Genomic DNA, 12,297 nt, shown 5'->3' on the forward strand with positions numbered 1-12,297 from the left:
ATAAAGACAATTTACAATCGAATGACTTTGTGCAAAACTATTACAAGAAAGTCTAGAAGTGAGAGAATCAACAAAACATTACCAAAACTTTTCATTAAAGCTCTCAAATCCAAAATGCGCAAAGATCCAACCAAATATATTAGAATAATGGCAACTGAAAAAAAGATTGACAAAATTATTAAAAATGCACTAAAATATGATTTGAACGTAAAAACATTTGTTGAGAACAGCTGTGAAAGAAAGCAGGTTGGAAAAGTGTTAATAAAAGTATTATATGGTTCAAGAAAAGGACCTTCATTGTAGCAATCTTTCCAGATGAAAATATTTCCACTGTCGATTTTGTTCTGACCGCAGAAATGAAAGATTTATCACACAATCGGCAACTGAGGCTTAGACAACATTCAGAATAAAACCTCCTGCTCGAGTTAACGCTTTTAGTCTTTTGGCTTCCGATGAAAAGAAAATGTATATAAATTTCTGCAAAGCTGATAAAAAGGTCAATGGTGATACTCACTACAAAACCCTGAGAAAACAGCTATTGCCATGGCTTAAAGCAAATAGTAAATTTTTACTTTATTTCTACCTTAAAACTCACTTTTAAAACGACGGCTTTTCCGGGTATGCTGAAAACGAATATCAGACTTAGATTTGGCGCAGACAAGAAGTTTTCTGGATATTAAAAAATTTTTCCAATGTATTATTTAATAAATGTCAATGGCGTGGGGCATTCTTAACATGGGGAGGAGGAGCTGTTTTGTAACACGCATGCATATTGGTACTTCTCAGCTAGGAAAATCATGGCCTCCAATAAAAACATAATATTATATTGAATAATAAAGGTCTTAATATACAGAAAACTACTCGTCTGCGCCAGATTTAAATGTCATATTCGTTTTCAGCATACCTGAAAACCTTTAGAAGTCGTAAATTTAACGGTGAATGCTGAGGTAGAAAGAAAGTTTTTTAAAATATCAAGCAAACTATGGTATTTTGTATTGACATAGGATGGTGGTCCAGTCTACAAAGGTAGAAAAATACAAGATTTCTGTCAATCTAATCTTGGAAATTTTTGAGAATCGTGTTCATGATTTAAACCCTCTGAATCATGCCGTTTATGGCGTTGTAGAACATTACAAATAGAACATCACACAGCAGTGATACTATTACTGAAGAATGGGAGAAATTGTCTCCTGAATATTTTAGGAACACTTGTGCAAGTTTCAGGAAGCGTGTGAAGAAAAAAGGAGTACAAACAGAATAAAAGCAAATAATTTTCTATAAACTAATACGTTATACACTGTATTTTTATTCCTGACTGAAAATATTGTATAATTTTCTCTCCACCCTATATATATATATATATATATATATATATATATATATATAGAGAGAGAGAGAGAGAGAGAGAGAGAGAGAGAGGGAGAGAGAGAGAGAGAGAGAGAGATGTTTTTATTTGTTTTTGTTAGCGATACTTTCTTGAATGAATTCAAGTATTTATACGAATGTGCATTTTTACCTAAATGCGTGTTGGGAAGTAATTTTCCCTTTGACCAATCTGGCACCCCCTAAATGGGGAGCGGCATATATATTATTTTTATTTTTAAAATATAATTATCCCTTGACACGTGTTTCGTCGTCCACGACTCATCCGAGTGGCTGAATCTCCCTAGAGTCAACCTCTCTGATGAGTCGTGGACGACGAAACACATTTTTTTAGTTGTACTTTCTTTATTTGATTTTATTTAAAGCAAAATTTTCCATTGCTGGTAATAATGATAACATAATAAATATTTATTAATTTTAAAATAGCAGTAAAACTAAAATGTATAGATCATGTCCCACAAGTGTATTTTGACGTTTAGGAAAATTTCTGTATATTTAACATGTGTTTTTACAGGGGAAATAACTATCCTATAGTTAAATAATTAGAGATTTATAAAGAATCGGAATCGGGAATTTAGCACGGAATCGGAAATTGCATTGGAATCGGAAAAAAATATTGGAATCGTCCCATCACTAATATGTATATATATATATATATACATATATATATATATATATATATGTATATATATATATAGAGAGAGAGAGAGAGAGAGTATCAATAAAGTAAGAAAATGACAATATAAAAATATATACTAATATATATAGATTTATTCATTTATTCAATAAGGGTGATATATCAATTTGGAATGTAGGATAAGTAAGAACTCTTTATACCATGGTATTTCGAAGCCTAATGCTTCTCATCAGAAGTGGAGAGAAGAGGCTAGGAAGCAAAATAGGGGTGCGACGTCTAGCGATAGTTACATTAGGAGCGAAAAAATTGTCTAGTAAGAAATAAAATATTGACACTCTTTGGGGATGGGAGAACTAAATTGACTTCTGTGATATAGAAGGAGTATAGATTTTAATATATAATGAAGATAAATGGTGTAGCATATCTGCCATGGTGGGTTTAATATGTGTGTAGCATATCTGCCATGGTGGGTTTAATATGTGTGGACAATGTGCGTGATTAAACTCTCGGGGAGAATATGGGGCAAGTGAATTGAAAGAAGATGCTTATTTAATCGAATATATTAATGGCTTTGGAAGGAATTTACTTAAAATAGGGGATTTATGCTATGTTGCTATATTTTAGAAGGGGTATCGGAAATTATAACAGTATTTAAATAAAATATAAATTATTAGAAAGAATACTATACTACGATAATAAGTTTGAGGGGATAAATTATAAGGGATACAATATAGAAATATTTTTTAAACAGAATAAGGGGATGAAAATACAAAGGAGTATAGGATAAATAAATATAAAAAAAATATAAGAATTATAAATAATAAAGGTATAATAAATGCAAAGTTATTAAATATAGGTCGATAAACAATAGATATAAAAAATAAGTATAAATATAGAAAAATGTAAAGAGCCAAATGGAAAAAAAGACAGAAAGAAAATGAAAATATAACAATAAGGAAAATTTACAGTAGGAGAAAGTTCTTAAAGGCAGAGGAGTAGAGATGTTATGTAAAGTTTTTAGGTTCTTGTTGAGTGCGAAGCAGTATTGAAATATTTAAAAAAAAAAAATATTAATAAATAAATAAAGTTCTCTGTAAGAAATCCAATCTCCGTGCAGTTTAAATGGTGATTTAAGGTAACGTGTTGCAGTTGGAGATGAAAACTTTGCAATTTTTTATGATATTAAAAGTTTGGCGAGAATATAAGGAATTGACATTACCTCACTTTTTCGAAAGAAAATGGTTGAAGCGGCAATTGATTTCAGGATACATTTTTTTACTCCGAGTTTCTCATGTTCACAGTGAAAATACGTTGGTCCTTGGTTGATGATATAGGTATTCCTGATTTTAATTTGCGTATCCCAATACAGATCTAAGTAATGTTATGATTACTTCTAGGAATAATTCTTGCGGAAACCAAAATGTTGGGAATAAAATGTAACACAGTTCAGAACTGAAATAAAAGAGGATTAAGTAGTTTGACACCCGTGTTAAAAGACACAGAACTATAAAATATCAGTAGCTAAGTGAAAATGAGGAACAAACTAAGAAAATGACAATATAAAATATATATTAATATATATATAGATTTATTCATTTATTCAATAATGATGATATATCAATTAGGGATGTAGAGTAAGTAAGAACTCTTTACACCACGGTATTTCGAGGAGTAGGGGGAAGCGAATGGGCAAAAAGCCACTGGTAAAGGGAGGCGATGGTTCTTAAAGTTTGGGCCGGTTTAGTTAGTGGAAGAGGGTTTGTTATCGAAAATTTATTTCTGTGTGGCCGCTTATATTGGGGTTACATGTCATAAGTAGTAACTGTAATTAAAAATGTATGAGGTTAGAATGGGCCAAATTTATTAAGATGTAATATTGAATTTGTATAAATATTCATTTTATTATGCCTATTCAGTTGGGGAAGTTGAATTCTAAAATATATGAGGTTAGAATGGGCCAAATTTATTAAGATGCAATGCTGAATTTGTATAAAGGAATTGTTGGGGAAAGTTAAATTCTAGAAGGTGTTGTCAGATATTAGGATTCAATTGTAGGGGGTGGTTACTGCTAAATTTTAATTCATGCTTTAAGTGAAGAATATAAAAGGGTTATGATTAAAAGCTATCTGGGAGGCATATTGGGGAGAATTTGATAAGCAATGATAAATAAAGAGGATATATAAAGATATTTCGTTACTATTGCATATGGACATTGGTATGGATAGGTTGGTTGCTGGATAGGTTCAATAGGACAAGGGAGTTTATTCAGGGGTGGTCTGAGAGTGTTCTGGTGATATTTCTTTTCTGTTGTTAAAAATAAATGCAGTGATGGGACAGTGATGGGAGAGAATCCCTTTAGCTGAGGTCTGGTTAGATAATAGGTAAAGTTGAGTAGTATATATGGGTAGGAGTATATTGGTTGTATTCCTAAAAAAAAAGAAGAGGGGTTATCCAGTGTCAGATAATGGGTGCTTGAATGGGAATGTAAGAGAGGTTGAACAACCGTTTATAGCAATGGAGAGGAATTGTAATTAGGGAGGCAGGTAGGGTTTATGTAAGACGGCTGATCTAAAGGGCTACAGAAATTAGTCCTGGTTTGAAGGAGGTTTATCGGCAGAGGTTAGGGTGTTTTCACATTTAAATCTTCTTTGCTACCTGCATTTGGATATTATTTCTGATTTAGCATTCATGATATTTAATTTTCCTGGTGCTGTTATAATCGTTGTGTCCTCTGCGTTGCGTAACATAATAGGTAACATAATAGGGATATTTAACGGTGAATGCTGAAAGAAAACAAATTAGGAAATCTGGGCTGTACGATCTAGACTTTCTTAGTATTTTCCATTTTAAAGAGAAATTTATGTTTTCTCTATTTAAGTTTCTTACGAGGTTAGAGAGGGTAGTTTTCACCTTCTCCGTCTCGCTAGAGAAATGTTGCAGGTAATTAGAGATTTCAGTTTTTATTGGGAAGGAGAATAGTCCTATGTATGTGTGTATTTTGGAGGTGGAATGTAGTATATTCGGGTGGCTAATGTCTATGAAGATTGTTCATCGCGTTTAGTTATGCCTATTCCTACTGGCTGTGTGATTATTTTTTCATTTTATATCATTTGTTTTGTTGTTATATTTTGAGGGGAAATCTGACTCTCATACTCACGTCTCCCATAAAGAGGGTAGCAAGCTTTGTTATCCTCTCATATTTATCTACTCCTCCGTAACTCAAAGACACCGCCACAATTTTTAACCAGACGACATAACATTCAGGCGTCTTCATTGTGCAACCATAAATCATTAAAAATTGCTTAAATATTATCTGCACATTAAATATAAATAACAACCGCTCCTTTAGATTTATTTATTTATTCCCAAGATTCGTTCGCACAGTATCCATAGATTCCAAGCATAATGAAATGCATACCAAAAGCTCAAGTTGCCGTTACACGTGATTTAAACTATTACAGATTCCGGAATTAGAGTTTGTATTAAAATAAAATAAAAACACCTTGCACCGCCGTTCTGTCATTAACAACGCCGGTATTAACAATGGCGGCTTCTGCATTTACGGATTTCTTCCTTTCTTATTTCGGAATCTATTACGATTTCTTACAAATCGTTTTCAGTATTATTGGAAACTGTTCATGGTTTAAATTCGTCGTGTAAGTAAAATGTTATATTTGTTGATTCGTTGGATATTACATGTCAAAACACATTATCTTCCTTCATTCGAATTCCACACTACCCCACCAAAAATTAGACTTTAACGGTTTTACAACAGACATTAACATTTGTTTTCCTATGCCAACTTCTAAAAACTAAATAATAAAACCATCTTTTTCTATCTCCATAATTTGCTAACCTGCATTACGGAAACTTAAAACGTTATTAAGTGTGCAGGAGAACCCACGTTCGTTGAAGTCATTACTTCATCAGATTTCTAAGTGTAAACATAAATAAAAACGCACTTTTCTTTAATCAAAATCCAAAATCCGTTGGAACTGACGTTGTATCTTTCGACCGTTTTTCTAATTTTTATAAATAAAAAAAACAATACACGTCTTCTATACTGCATTGATTTTAGCGTTTCAGGGATCGATCTTGGCCCCTAACTTTCTTCATCAATAATCTTCCAAGTCATATGCGCAGACGACATCACCATCTATGGTAACACTTCAAAGGCCAGTAACGACCAAAGCATCTCAGAGTCCCTCTCCTCCGAACTTGAGCACGTGGTGCAATGGGGCAAAAAGTGGCTGGATCATCACCATCATCATAATCATCATCGTAAGAATGCGAAAATTCTGTTGTTGGCATTGGGTTCCCGATATTTTTCTAGTCAGTATTCGTTTTAGAAAGACATACAGTATTATGGGAGGAACCACCCGAAGGTTGCCAACATCCTAAGTGAAAGTGATGTTTTTGGAGCGAACTGGATTCAAACTTGAGACACCCAGATCGTCAGTTCGTCTCGTTAACCACAGGATCACCATCACTTCTGAAGTGATTGGTTAATTTCAGTGAATCTAAAATCAAGTTTCTATCTTAACACCACAAACGCTCTGACTCCCACATGGCCACAATTGATATGAATCGTTTTCATCTCAAAGAATCACTCTGCTTCGACAAACGTTTTGGACTGATTTTTACCCCCTGACCAGAAATGGAATACTTACATCAAATCTGTTTCCAAGGTCATAGGAGTAATGGTCACGTCCTTCGACTGCTCCAGAAGATATCTCACTTCCAACGCAATCCTCTACTAAGAGTCAAATACGCCCTAAAATAGAGTACTGTTGCCACATCTCGGGAGGAGCTGTCCGGAGTACCTATTCTCCTTTAAAAGAGTTCGAAACCTGATGGGCGATACCATTTTCTCCTCTCTGAAAACTCTTTCCCACAGAAGAGACTCGCGAACCCGTCCTTGCTTCATTTTTTTAACGTCAAAGCAAGTGCTCAACTGTGCTTCATTCAATGATCTTCCGCCAAACTTTCACAAAAAAGCACTCGTTAAGCTACGACCGGTGCCAACAAGTTCCCCTACTTTCTATCAGTGCTCAAATCTAAACGCCAATTCCATGAACAAAGCTTCATCCCTAGAACTGTTCGCCTGAAATAAAATAAAGTATTAACTAAATATAAGACTGCCATTATTACATAACTGAAAGCTTATTATTATTATTATTATTATTATTATTATTATTATTATTATTATTATTATTATTATTATTATAATTATTATTATTATTACATTTTAATCATTAATTTAGATTATGGTATGAATTTATTTAAATGTTTCTGAAACTTGATGGTAATGTATTTTTATTCAATACGAGCTAATGTATATATGTAGTCATCCACGAATAGCCATTTTATTATATTACGAGGATAAAAATTACTACCAGAACAATAGCAGAAACTCGCGATGAAGCAAGCGAACAACAGAAGATGTTGTGTTTTGAAACAAACACCTTACCTTATAGGCTTGTATATAATGATGTTTATCAGCTGTTTTCACTTGTGAAGTAATCCATTTCGGATAAAGTTAATGTCGGTTGTCAAGAGAGAAAACGCGCCTTTCTAGGGCGTTCCTCGCCTTAGTTTTTTTTTTATCTTTTCCTGTATTTGCATAGAATGGTGTTTATCATTTTTCTGGGATATTTTATTGCGTTTCTTAGTTTATTCAATCGTAAACTTGTATATAATCATGTTTTGGGGTGTATTTCAGAGCATCTTGCAGATAATATCGGGTCATCATGAGAGAATTCGTACCATTTCGGGGCCTTCCTCCCGTAGTGTGGCTGGACTTAGTGTATTGACCTCGAAAATATATATGTGTACTTTTGACGTTTTAAATCATTTTCGAATCATGTTCCAAATAGAGATAAAATAATAAAACAGTATTAAATTTGTTAACAACAGTTTCAAGATAGCGCCCTCTTTAACTCATGCAATGAAACATAAAACAGAACAGAATTGTATACATATAAAGATTTTTTTTAATGACAAAGTTCAATCTCCATCAAAAACAAAAAAAGTTCACGAGAATATATTCATTGTCAAATACCTCGATAAGTTGTTGAATTAGTTTCACATTGCAGTAAATATTTCTTAACTAAAGATAGAGGATTAAACAACAACATATTTTGATCACTTGTAATTCGAAAAATATACAGTCATATAAAGGGAGATAATTCTAAACTACTTTTAATCAAAAGAGATAGTGCTATTTTTTTAAATCTTTTTAAAAAGTGACACAGTAAAATTTACTACGAAAGTTAAGTTGTTTTTTCTCAGCATTTACTAAGTTAATGCTATTATGCCATAATACTATTATCCTTACCTTTTCAGAAACTTTCCCCATATGAGTACTCAGAAATGCAAACATGGAAGAATAGTCGTAATTTCCATAAAGACAATTTACAACCGAATGACTTTGTGCAAAACTATTACAAGAAAGTCTAGAAGTGAGAGAATCAACAAAACTTTTCATTAAAGCTCCCAAATCCAAAATGCGCAAAGATCCAACCAAATATATTAGAATAATGTCAACTGAAATTAAGATTGACAAAATTATTAAAAATGCACTAAAATATGATTTGAACGTAAAAACATTTGTTGAGAACAGCTGTGAAAGAAAACAGGTTGGAAACGTGTTAATAAAAGTATTATATGGTTCAAGAAAAGGACCTTCATTGTAGCAATCTTTCCAGATGAAAATATTTCCACTGTCGATTTTGTTCTGACCGCAGAAATGAAAGATTTATCACACAATCGGCAACTGAGGCTTAGACAACATTCAGAATAAAACCTCCTGCTCGAGTTAACGCTTTTAGTCTTTTGGCTTCCGATGAAAAGAAAATGTATATAAATTTCTGCAAAGCTGATAAAAAGGTCAATGGTGATACTCACTACAAAACCCTGAGAAAACAGCTATTGCCATGGCTTAAAGCAAATAGTAAATTTTTACTTTATTTCTACCTTAAAACTCACTTTTAAAACGACGGCTTTTCCGGGTATGCTGAAAACGAATATCAGACTTAGATTTGGCGCAGACAAGAAGTTTTCTGGATATTAAAAAATTTTTCCAATGTATTATTTAATAAATGTCAATGGCGTGGGGCATTCTTAACATGGGGAGGAGGAGCTGTTTTGTAACACGCATGCATATTGGTACTTCTCAGCTAGGAAAATCATGGCCTCCAATAAAAACATAATATTATATTGAATAATAAAGGTCTTAATATACAGAAAACTACTCGTCTGCGCCAGATTTAAATGTCATATTCGTTTTCAGCATACCTGAAAACCTTTAGAAGTCGTAAATTTAACGGTGAATGCTGAGGTAGAAAGAAAGTTTTTTAAAATATCAAGCAAACTATGGTATTTTGTATTGACATAGGATGGTGGTCCAGTCTACAAAGGTAGAAAAATACAAGATTTCTGTCAATCTAATCTTGGAAATTTTTGAGAATCGTGTTCATGATTTAAACCCTCTGAATCATGCCGTTTATGGCGTTGTAGAACATTACAAATAGAACATCACACAGCAGTGATACTATTACTGAAGAATGGGAGAAATTGTCTCCTGAATATTTTAGGAACACTTGTGCAAGTTTCAGGAAGCGTGTGAAGAAAAAAGGAGTACAAACAGAATAAAAGCAAATAATTTTCTATAAACTAATACGTTATACACTGTATTTTTATTCCTGACTGAAAATATTGTATAATTTTCTCTCCACCCTATATATATATATATATATATATATATATATATATATATATATATATATATATATATATATATATAGAGAGAGAGAGAGAGAGAGAGAGAGAGAGATGTTTTTATTTGTTTTTGTTAGCGATACTTTCTTGAATGAATTCAAGTATTTATACGAAAGTGCATTTTTACCTAAACGCGTGTTGGGAAGTAATTTTCCCTTTGACCAATCTGGCACCCCCTAAATGGGGAGCGGCATATATATTATTTTTATTTTTAAAATATAATTATCCCCTGACACGTGTTTCGCCGTCCACGACTCATCAGAGTGGCTGAATCTCCCTAGAGTCAGCCTCTCTGATGAGTCGTGGACGACGAAACACATTTTTTTAGTTGTACTTTCTTTATTTGATTTTATTTAAAGCAAAATTTTCCATTGCTGGTAATAATGATAACATAATAAATATTTATTAATTTTAAAATAGCAGTAAAACTAAAATGTATAGATCATGTCCCACAAGTGTATTTTGACGTTTAGGAAAATTTCTGTATATTTGACATGTGTTTTTACGTAAATCAGGGGAAATAACTATCCTATAGTTAAATAATTAGAGATTTATAAAGAATCGGAATCGGGAATTTAGCACGGAATCGGAAATTGCATTGGAATCGGAAAAAAATATTGGAATCGTCCCATCACTAATATGTATATATATATATATATATATATATATATATATATATATATATATATATATATAGAGAGAGAGAGAGAGAGAGAGAGAGAGAGAGAGAGAGTATCAATAAAGTAAGAAAATGACAATATAAAAATATATACTAATATATATAGATTTATTCATTTATTCAATAAGGGTGATATATCAATTTGGAATGTAGGATAAGTAAGAACTCTTTATACCATGGTATTTTGAAGCCTAATGCTTCTCATCAGAAGTGGAGAGAAGAGGCTAGGAAGCAAAATAGGGGTGCGACGTCTAGCGATAGTTACATTAGGAGCGAAATAATTGTCTAGTAAGAAATAAAATATTGAGACTCTTTGGGGATGGGAGAACTAAATTGACTTCTGTGATATAGAAGGAGTATAGATTTTATTATATAATGAAGGTAAATGTGTGTAGCATATCTGCCATGGTGGGTTTAATATGTGTGTAGCATATCTGCCATGGTGGGTTTAATATGTGTGTAGCATATCTGCCATGGTGGGTTTAATATGTGTGTAGCATATCTGCCATGGTGGGTTTAATATGTGTGGACAATATGCGTGATTAAACTCTCGGGGAGAATATGGGGCAAGTGAATTGAAAGAAGATGCTTATTTAATCGAATATATTAATGGGTTATAGCTTTGGAAGGAATTTACTTAAAATAGGGGATTTAAGCTATGTTGCTATATTTTAGAAGGGGTATCGGAAATTATAACAGTATTTAAATAAAATATAAATTATTAGAAAGAATACTATACTACGATAATAAGTTTGAGGGGATAAATTATAAGGGATACAATATAGAAATATTTTTTAAACAGAATAAGGGGATGAAAATACAAAGGAGTATAGGATAAATAAATATAAAAAAAATATAAGAATTATAAATAATAAAGGTATAATAAATGCAAAGTTATTAAATATAGGTCGATAAACATTAGATATAAAAAATAAGTATAAATATAGAAAAATGTAAAGAGTCAAATAAAAAAAGACAGAAAGAAAATGAAAATATAACAATAAGGAAAATTTACAGTAGGAGAAAGTTCTTAAAGGCAGAGGAGTAGAGATATTATGTAAAGTTTTTAGCTTCTTGTTGAGTGCAAAGCAGTATCGAAATATTAAAAAAAAAAAAAACATTAATAAATAAATAGAAGTTTCTCTGTAAGAAATCCAATCTCCGTGCAGTTTAAATGGTGATTTAAGGTAACGTGTTGCAGTTGGAGATGAAAACTTTGCAATTTTTTATGATATTAAAAGTTTGGCGAGAATATGATGAATTGACATTACCTCACTTTTTCGAAAGAAAATGGTTTCAGGCGGCAATGGATTTCAGGATGCATTTTTTACTCCAAGTTTCTCATGTTCACAGTGAAAATACGTTGGTCCTTGGTTGATGATATAGGTATTCCTGATTTTAATTTGCGTATCCCAATACAGATCCAAGTAATGTTATGATTACTTCTAGGAATAATTTTTCCGGAAACCAAAATGTTGGGAATAAAATGTAACACAGTTCAGAACTGAAATAAAAGAGGATTAAGTAGTTTGAAACTCGTGTTAAAAGACACAGAACTATAAAATATCAGTAGCTAAGTGAAAATGAGGAACAAACTAAGAAAATGACAATATAAAATATATATTAATATATATAGATTTATTCATTTATTCAATAATGATGATATATCAATTAGGGATGTAGAGTAAGTAAGAACTCTTTACACCACGGTATTTCGAGGAGTAGGGGGAAGTGAATGGGCAAAACGCCACTGGTAAAGGGAGGCGATGGTTCTTAAAGTTTGAGCCGGTTTAGTTAGTGGGAGAGGGTTTGTTATCGA

The sequence above is a fragment of the Euprymna scolopes genome, chromosome 4, assembly GCF_053919585.1.
Source record: "Euprymna scolopes isolate OS-2025 chromosome 4, ASM5391958v1, whole genome shotgun sequence".
NCBI lineage: Eukaryota > Metazoa > Mollusca > Cephalopoda > Sepiida > Sepiolidae > Euprymna > Euprymna scolopes.